At 35.4% G+C, this 10,560-nt stretch overlaps 1 long non-coding RNA gene across 1 annotated transcript in view; it reads left to right on the forward strand.

Moving 5' to 3' along the window:
• Positions 1 to 9,945, forward strand: part of LOC110596651 — a 109,355-nt gene extending 99,410 nt beyond the window's left edge. The window contains exon 4 of the long non-coding RNA XR_002482610.1: positions 9,708 to 9,945. This is a non-coding gene — a long non-coding RNA (uncharacterized LOC110596651). The remainder of the gene's footprint in view (positions 1 to 9,707) is intronic.
• The last annotated feature ends 615 nt before the right edge of the window (positions 9,946 to 10,560 follow it).

Below are 10,560 nucleotides of genomic sequence, written 5' to 3' on the forward strand. Positions count from 1 at the left end.
ATACATCTGCTTGGTTATATCAGTTTTAAAGGATATTTGTTACTGCTTTTTAAACTTTACAGTATTGTGGATATGTCTTAATGGCAGAATTATTATAATTTTTAAAGGATAAACTATATGTCTGTTTAAATGTATGGTTTATGTACACACTACATAAATAAAATTTTCTACTATGGTAGAAGGTGTCTAGTTGCATCCATAGTCCCTGTTTCTTTTTCAGTTTGGAAACTCACAAGTTAATTCAAAGCACAATATTACTTTGTATGGGGTCTCCAGTTTGAATGGGCACCCAGATCTCTTTGCTTCACCAGGAAGTATTTAGAAACTGCAACTGTCTCCACTACTGTGTTTGAAAGATGTAGATAATATCTTAGCCTTAATTTTTTGCCTGGTGTCTTTGCTTTATAAAACTAAAAATAACAATATAGGTGGAACAGAAGAAAATTTTTAGAAAAGTATGAGCTTTATGGTTGACAGAATTTCATCGTCTTTCACCGTGCTATTTTAGTAAACACATTTAGAAAGCAGTTGTTGCTACTATGGATGTCAAACTTTGTCTCTCAGGGAGTAAAACACTAGCTACAAATAGAACTCATTGAAAATCCAACTGGAATTATCACTGCACTTATTAATTTTGTTTATTTTTAAAATTGTGTATTTATTGACATATTAGCTGTTTCAGACTAATATTCAGTTAAAGAAAACCATTTTCTTGCTTCTTTTGTACATCTTTAGTTCTAAAGAGCATTATAGAAATGTAAGGAAAACTTAGAAAGATATTAAAGATTCGTCTTTAGCACCAGTTTCTGTACAACTTGATGGATTTCTGCTGGTCTGAAGTCCAGCAGAAAAATTAAAAATATAAGAAAAATATAGTTTTTCATATAGATTTTCATGAAGCTACATGAGTGAGCCTTCATTATATCATCTCTCCTGTTTTAGTGTTAAAATAGTGCTTTTTTTTGTAAATTAGTAATGATAAGTACAAGATAGTTTAACTTTTTAAAAACTGTCCTCAGTTGGCAAAATATTTGGTGTCCAGCTTTGTGTATGTGCATTTTAAATGTGTTGCTCTGTGTTATCCCAAGGTCTGGAAACTACTGATAGAAGTTGGAAAGGCAGGTAATATTGAAAATGCATAATTTTTGACAGATACTCGGGCCTTTTCATTTACCTTGTCATCTAGTCTTTTGGAATGATACACAGATGTTAGCATGTTGTTATCTGGTATAGGGTCCCTATCTTACAGTTCTAGTCTCCAATCTTTAGTTTCCTGTTCCCAGCTTCCTGACTTCTAAGACAAGATGCTGATCCCTTTGCCTGGCAAGATTTTATCATTGCTCTGTGCCTTCTACATTCCTGTCTTCTTTTTCCTTGCTTTGTTGTAATTTGTTGGATTCCTTTCTGCTTAGCATACCTCCTAGCTGTGTAACCAAGTATTGACCTAGCAACTAGTGTGATCCATTATGAAATCACCAATAGTTTTGAGTATTTATTGGTGTTCTAGTAGTATACAAGACACTGTGTTAAATGCTATTGCAGATAATAAAATAAGGTACATATCTGTTCTTTAAGTAAATTGTTATTTAATGAGGATATTAAGATAAGTACACAACCAATCATTCAATCATGTATTCTTACACAGAATAGGTTAGTGCATCTTAAGAAAAGTACAGAGTATGGTTGATGATAAAGGAATTTCAGATGACATTTGATATGTTTATGACTTGGCTGTCTGTGTAACTTTGAGGAAGTTTCTTAATCATTTTGAGCCTTAATTTTTTTCCATGGTTGTTAGGGATAATAATACTTAGATCAAAATTGCTCTGTGGGTAAAAGAAACAATTAATGTAAAATACATAACAATCTCTGGCAAGCCCTCTGCAACCATGTTTTCCTACTATTAGTGACTTTTCCCCTCAAACAAATTTTAAAGGTTTTGATGATTTTTACAGGAATTGATGGGTGATAGTGATAAGAATAATTTTTTTTTTTTTTTTTTTTTTTGAGTTGGAGTCTCACTCTGTCGCCCAGACTAGAGTGCAGAGGCCGCTCCTGGCCATCGCAGCCTCGACCTGCTGGGCTCTGGCGATCCTTCCGCCTCAGCCTTCCAAGTAGCTGGAATTACAGGCATGCGCTACCACGCCCAGCTGATTTTTTGATTTATTGTAGAGATGAAGTCTCGCTGCCCAGGCGGGTCTCAAACCCGCGGGCTCAGGCAATCCACTCACCTCAGCCTCCCAAAGGCGCGGGATTACAGGCTGAGCCACCTTCAAATAAAGAGAATGATAAACAAAGGTAGGGAGGTAAAATACACTGGAACATCTTTTTGAAGCAAAGGTTGTAGCTAATGGGGTTAGAATAAGGAAAAAGTAGCTGCAATTGTTTTTAAATATAGTACAGATATTTTAATGCAGAAGGTTAAGATCTCCAGAGAGGACATAATTGAAGATGTAGAGATGGTGATTATTTAGGATAAGACTCGAGTTGGAGAGAAGATTGAGTCAGTAATCCAGGTAGAAGGATTCATTTTAGGTAAGAAGAGTTTTGACTACAGGAAGTTTAAAGAATGTAGGGTTTTAGAAGTATATTCTGTTAGCTTTTCAAGTGTGTCGTTTTTCCTTTGCTTGTTCAGGATTTTGATTGTGGCAAACAGGTATTACCATTTGGAGATCTTATCAGATTCTGCTGGTATGAGTATCTCCTGTATTTGTTTGAAAGATTAAAAAGTACTTTTCCTGGAAAAATGTTTAAAACCAAGATGAGGGTTTACAATAGGCTATATTTAACAGTCAAGTCTGGCACAGCCTACATTGTGTGACCTTTGTTTCTTGGGTTGTTTTTTCTTTGCTTGATGCTGTTTCAATATGGAGTAATGTCACTAGACACAGCATGGTTTTTTCCTTGCCCAAAATTTAGCTCTTAATAATGAGTTATTATTTTATAATATTTGAAGTATTAGGAAAGGTTAAAATCTATCAATTTATTAAAAATAAATGGTTAAACTATATGGCTGAAAAGGAAGCTGCTTGCTTAAGTGTTAATGTTTGAGTCCAAATAGTTTTTTGCATATTCAATTTATCTTTGACCTGAAGCATAAAGAATTAGAAGACTGAAACACGTTAGACTTTTTTCTTCCCCATAAGAAAATAAATAAATAACAGTAATGGTGAATTTTTAAGTGTATAACTCCAAATTTTAAATTATTTCAGAACTTGTGCTATCTAAAGATGTTCTTGTTACAAAAAGGATAGGTGTGTTAAAACTTTTAATTTTCGCTGGGTGTGGTGGCTCACGCCTGTAATCCCAGCACTTTGGGATGCAGAAAGAAGAGGATTGCCTGAGTCCAGGGATTTGAGACAAGCCCGAGCAACATGGTGAGGCCTTGTCTCTACAATAAATCAAAAAATTAGCCAGATGTGGTGGCGCGCGCCTGTGGTTCTAGCTACTTGGAAGGCTGAGGCAGAAGAATTGCCTGAGACCAGCAGGTTGAGGGCTGTGGTGGCCGTGAGCGTGCCACTGCACTCCAGCCTGGGTGACAGAGTGAGACTCGAAAAAACAAAAACAGCAAACTTTAAGTTTTTATTTGCCTTCTATGGTTCAGATATTAAGTCGACATGTTATTCTGTGTTTAAAACTTTGAAAATATTTTATTTTGTGAAAACTGACCTTATTTGTTTCATTTATGTAATTTAAAAATATTCTACCACAGATGCTTTTTAAGACTTCAGGGTTAAGGACTGAATTAAATACTTAAAGCTGTCTCTGCTTTTAAGATGTTTAGCCATTCTTGATCTCTGACTCTGTAACAGCCTGTGCAAAGATTTGTAGGTATGGTGTGCTAGCATTGTCCTTCCATCACAACAATCTAGGTCTATTTAGAATTTTGCATCTCCCTTGTAGTTCAACATCTCATTTTGGTTTTGGCTTTCAACAGTCAACCTTCAAAGATCTTTTGTTTTTTGACAGTTGAAGAAACTGGCTCAGTGTTCTTACTCTTAGACAATTATTTAATTGTTACAGGTAACTGAAACTATCTACTAAAGGTTTCTATTATGAATTCCTTTATTTTATGGGAAGTTGTCATGTTGAAACAATTGGTCAACATAATTCCTGATTTTGTACTGCAAGTTTTTTTTCTGTGTATAATAACATCTCCCTCCTTTACTAAAAGTAAGATATAGCAGATTTAATGCTTGAGTTGATACTGTTATAGTATGCTTAAAGAAATATACTCATTAGAAATTTTCACTTTCTCAAAATAATTTAAAGTATTATGATAACTATGGATAAGGGTGAACCCATCTTATACAACTCAGAGTTTAAAGCTTCAAAACTATCACATCAACGATAACCCCAGGGGAACAGTTCAGTGAAGAATATCTTGAATTCTTATTGTAATATTTATACCTACGGGCTTATTTTGAGTATTATAAATGTTTCAGAAAACTACCTTGTTTTATTTAAAATTTTTAGAAATTTTTCAAGAATGATTTTCCATGGAGGATACATTTCCACCTTTATTAAGTAAGACAGAAGGAAAATATGATTTGACTTTTAAGCCAGCCTTCAGCAACACATATGTTCCATAAAGTTTAGTGCACCTGGAACATGATAAAGCATAACTATTTCCTTACAGAATTGTTTAATAACAGTTATATTAATCACATTAAACAACTAGTTTGCTAGGTGACTTAATAAATACAGACACTATTCTAAGTGTTTTGCGTGTATCAATTCATGTGTATTATAAATGTTTAAAATATGTTTCCCTTCCTTTCTTCTTCCTGTTTTCTTTCCCCTTCCCCTTCCCACTGCGGGTGTCCCTTAAGACAGTTACTTTTATGAAACAGTCCAAGTTAGAAATATTAGTACAGGTTGAATATTCTTTATATGAAATGCTTAGGACCAGAAGTGTGTTGGATTTCAGATTTTTTTACATTTGGAAATGTTTAAGTATACATAATGAAATATCTTGGAATACTCAAGATAAGATGAGGTCCAAAAGTCTAAACACAAAATTCATTTATGTTTAATATCACCTTATATGCATAGCCTGAATGTAATTTTGTATACTATTTTAAAATAATTTTGTGCAAGGAACAAAGTTTTGACTGCAACCCATCAGATGAGGTTAAGTATGGAATTATCTACTTGTAGTGTCCCATGGGCACTCCAAAAAATTTCAGATTTTGAAAGATTTCAGATCAAGGATGCTCAGCCAGTAGTTTCCATTAAGAATGTTCACCTACTTTATGGAGCTCTTCTTCAGTAATCGGATAAATAAGGGAACGGGATCCCAAGACCTGAAATACAGTAAGTCCCTGACATCTGAGCCTTCAAGTTGCTAACTTTCAAAGATGCAAACGTGCCGTCAGCATCAGACATGAGTGAAATTGCAGCTTGCCCTTCGTCTCCTATTGCTGACAATCCTTCGGCTCTACCACCTTCCACCTCCTCTCCCTCCTCCAGCCAGTAACTCCTCTTGCCTGTTTACTTGATGCTGTCTCTATATGCCAGCTGTTTTACTAACTGTACTTTTCAAGGTACTGTACTATAAGATTAAAAGTGTTTTCTTTATTTTTTGTTTGCCTTTTATGTATATTTGTGTGAAAAGTATTATAAACCTATTACAATACAGTACTACATAGCCAATTGTGTTAGTTGGGTACCTAGGCTAACTTTGTTGGACTCATGAACAAATTGGACTTACAAATATGCTCTCAGAATGGAACTTGTTTGTATGTAGGGGGCTTACTGTAGTATCAGGAGGTAGAGATGGCAGATACCATGGAAGGGTGCTGATTTAACTTGTGTGAATGCCAGTCATGAGTGGGAATCAAGGACGAATGACAGGGACTGCTTCATTGAGTGGACCATGGAGACCCTTTGAGGAAAAAGCTGTGAGAACACTGGTCTTCCAGTGTATGTAGCAGACAGCTTTAATAGCCTGAGCTGGAGAATTTAACATGACATGGCAGAATGACTATTATTTAAAAAGTCAAAGAACGTTAAATATTAGTGCAGTTGCAGAGAAAAGGGAATACTCATTCAGTTTTGGTGGGATTGTAAACTAGTTCAACCTCTATGTAAAACAGCGTGGAGATTTCTTAAAGAACTAAAAATTGAATTACCATATAACCCAGCAGTTCCACTACTAGGGATCTACCCAAAGGAAAATAAATAATTATATTTACGATATACCTGTTCGTGCACACACACACACGCGTGCACATAATGGAATACTATGCAGTCATAAAAAAGAATGAAATCATGTTCTTTGCAGCAGCATGGAAACTAAGTGAACTAACTCAGAAAGAGAATACAAATACTACATGTTCTCACTTATATATGAGAACAAAATGGCTACAAAAGTAGAAATACTAGGAATACTAAAAGTGGGGATGTGAAGAGGGAGGGTTAGGGTTCAGAAATACTTATCAGGTACAGTGTATACTTTCTGGAGAATGGGCCACCTGAGAGCCAACCCTTAGCACTACACAATTTGTCCATGTAACAAACATGCTCTTACACCCCCAAGTCTAAAATAAATATGAGAAAAATATTATAAAACATTATGAAAAAGAATTTAAAATGATCTGGCAAGTCAGATGAAGTGGCATATTTGCCACAGAACCAGCAAGAGGTTGAAAAACACAACTGGCAAACAACAAGTATGAAAATGGCAGGTTTGGACAAGAAGCCTGGCCTTAGGTTTCCAAAGAATAAAGGAGAGAAGCACTTATTTTAAATAAATATCTTCATACACAAGAAGATATGTACCATCCAAATCTTTGAATATATATGCTATATTGTTTTATATCTCATGTCAGATGATTTGCCTGTCTTATTTGCATTTTATGTTTATGTAGCTAGGATGTTTGACACACGTGTATTCAGGGGACGGGAAGGCAGCTTGGAGTTTGAATCTGATGGACCTGGATTTGAATCTCAGCTGTTACATAGCCTTGAGCAAGCTACTTATCTGAATACTTTGAGGTAGATTCTTGTCTATAAGATGGAGATAGGAACACCTAACTCTGAAAGATTAAATGAGGTAGATTCTTATCTGTAAGATGGAGAGATAGGAACACCTAACTCTGAAGGATTAAATAAGATAATGTATGTAAAATATAAATAATAGTGTCTAGTGCTCTGTTGGGGCTAAACAAAAGTGAGTTACCCTCTCAGGGAGAGGACAACACAAACGTTTTTTCCTTCCTGTTGTTATGGAAAGAACAGATTATGCAGAGAAGACGTACATCAACTGGGAGATGAGCACCTCTATTCATGAGAGGTCACAATTTGTGCTTTTTGAAAAATATTTCTTAGGAGGAAAGAAGTCTCATCAGTTAAGCTTTATGTGGTCAGTTAAATAGTAAAACACATTTCAGAATGTGTGATCAGAATGATCAGAAATTAAGCATTGCATATTTAACTGCTTAGGATAGTGATTCATATTTAAATCAGCAGTCCCCGACCTTTTTGGCATCAGGAACTTGGAAGTCAGTTGTTTCACAGATCTGGAGGAGGATGGTTTCGAGATGATTCAAGTGTATAACATTTGTTGTGCACTTTATTTCTGTTACTATTACATTGTAATATATAATGAAATAACTATATAAAATACCATTAAAAAAAAGAGAAGTGGACGGAAGTGGTAAATAAATTAATGGGCAGGTCACTTACAGACTAAAATAAGTGTTGAATTCTAACTTAAAGCCTGCCACCACCAAATGCAAATGTACAATTGAGTTACATCAGCTCACTTGCCACTCACTGAATGGGTTTTGATATGAGTCTTCAAGCAGTTGATTTATTATGGTCTCTGTGCAGTCAAACCTCACTCCTGATGTTTATCTGTATTTGCAGCTCTTCCTCAGTGCTAGCATTACCGCCTCAGCTCCACCTTAGATCACCAGGCATTAGGTTCTTATAAGGAGTACGCAACCTAGATCCTTGGCACACACGGTTCACAATAGGGTCCATGCTCATATAAGACTCCAATGGCACCATCTCTTACAGGAGGCAGAGTTCAGGCATGAATGCCAGTGATGCGAAGCCGCTGTAAACACAGATGAAGCTCCACTCATTCGCCTGCTGCTCACCTCCTGCTGTGTAGCCCAGGGACCCCTGCTTTGTCATATTTTAATAAAATTCTTCATTGATCAGGTTCAATTATTAAAAGTTTAGTTTTTCTCAGTGTGAAATGTAAAGCATTTATATAATGGTGTTCTTTTAAAACCTTGCTATTCATTATAGCAGTTGAATCACTGAAGAGATGTTCTTTTTTATTTTTTGTTCAACATTGTTGAACCATGTCTTTTTGGCATAGAAGTATTATTTCTTTTATTTTGAAGTAATACATTTATTTAAATTAGATTATAAAGTTATAGAACCAAAATTTTAGTTTTAAAAAGACAGTTATTTATCATGCTAAAGACTATTGGGAAATAAGTCTTTTTTAAAAATATTTTTTAAAGTTAATATTGTCATTCTACTTTTTTACTTTGACTAATGTAATCCCTGAGAACATTCATTGGACATGCTTTTTTTCTCTGATTTCAAAGAGTGAGAAATATTATCTGAAAATTTCAAAAGGTGTATTGTGGGAATGCTAAGTTACCTATTTATTCTTACATCATTACTTTAAAAGTTAAATGAGTGTGCTTCTTTATTTCTGAATAGTACAGTATGTATAAGTGATACTAAAATTTTCTCATTATATTATGACCAAAGAAACGTCAGTGGTTCACAAACGAATAATGTGGATCTTTCTTTCTTTTTTTTTTCTTCTGAGTACAGGTCTCACACTGTCACCCAGGCTGGAGTGCAGTGGCACAGTCACAGCTCACCACAGCCTCTACCTCCTGGGCTGAGGCTGTCCTTTTACCTCAGCATCCCAAGTATCTGAGATTACAGGCACACACCACCAAACCTGGCAATTTTTCTGCTTTAAAAAAAAAATGGAGTCCAGGTCTTGCTATGTTGCTTAGGCTGGTCTCGAACTCCTGATCTTAATCTTCCTGCCTTGATATCCCAAAGTGCTGACATTATAGGCTTGCGCCACCATGCCTGACCTTGAATTTCTTTTGATCAGCTAATCATTGTAAATCCTTTTTTTTTTTTTTTTTGGTCTGAGCCTCACTGTTTCTCTCAGGCTAGAGTGCAGTGGCCGGCTCATGGCCAGTGCAGCTTAGACCTGCTGGGTTCAGGCAGTCCTTCTGTTTCAACCTCCAAGTAACTGGAACCATAGACTTGCCACCACACCAAGCTAATTTTTTTGATTTTTTTTTTTTTTAATTGTAGAGACGAGATCTCACCATGTTGCCTAGACTGGCCATGATCCCGAGGGTCTCAGGCAATCCTCTTGCCTCCACCTCCCAAAGTGCTGGGATTACAGACGTGAGCCACCATGCCCAGCCATTGTAAACCTTTTTAAACTTTTTTCTTCATTGATGTGTGTATTTTTAGATAATGTTATGTGATTTGTACAGCCATTCTTAAGTAATTGAAACTGAAAAGAACTGCACATTTCTGAATTGTTAGTAGAAATAAAATAAATATGAGATATAGTAGCTATACAAACTAAACACATGTTTCTGAAACTGCATGATAGTGTAAATTTGAGGGGGTTCTCACCCCCTAACATAAGTATATACTGTATTTAAAAATTTGAGTTTCATTTATTGCTGTCATTTCAACAGGTGTCTCAATGCTTGTACCTATTGCAAAACTAAACACGCCAGAGGAAATCTGGCCAGTTATCCAATTGATGAACTAGTGGATAGAGCCAAGCAATCTTTTCAAGGTAAGAGTTTCTAGAATTACATGTGAAGTTATTCTTCTTAATAAATTATATTAGTCTTTCAATCTGCTTGTTTAGCTTTCTGAAAAGTTTACAAATATTTCAGTATTACTGATGAAAAATGTATCTAGATTTAATTACTGAGGTTACATTTACATTAATTACTCTTCTTTTACTGGTCTTCCATTTTCTTATCACTTTAAGATAAGTGACTTATTTCAAGCACTATCATCCATCTCTAGACTCCATGGGAAAGACAAAAATTAAAAATGAAATCTATGAGCCTCTGGTGTCTGTTAAGATTTTTGTGTACTGAGTGAAATACTCCAATCTCTTGTCCCTTTCTTTGCCATTTTTGGACCATTTTGAAAGTTAATTTGTGTTTCCAGGAGTCTTTGAAGGAGAAGGTAAATTTTCCTAATTAAGGAGACTACCCTTTTTATATATAGGACTGCCAGGCCAGTAAAAAGAGGTGTTGGGAGAGAGTCCTAATGAGATAATGCTTTGTATGGGGTGGCCAGCTACTTCTGAGTCATCATTTGCTGGAAAATACGATTATCTAGGTCTCTCTCAGCATATAATAAGACCTACTTTAACATGACTCACAGTTGTGTTGACATATAACTGCTCAAACCATAACTTCCGCGTTTGTCTTTGTTTATAATATATTTGTGTAACAGTGGTATGTTTTTTCTCCCAACATGAGATAACCTATTGTCTCATAATCTTGTAGGTTAATAGTTATTGGCGAT

This window comes from Carlito syrichta, unplaced genomic scaffold (assembly GCF_000164805.1).
Source record: "Carlito syrichta isolate Samal-C Ts95f unplaced genomic scaffold, Tarsius_syrichta-2.0.1 Scaffold311943, whole genome shotgun sequence".
Classification (NCBI taxonomy): Eukaryota; Metazoa; Chordata; class Mammalia; order Primates; family Tarsiidae; genus Carlito; species Carlito syrichta.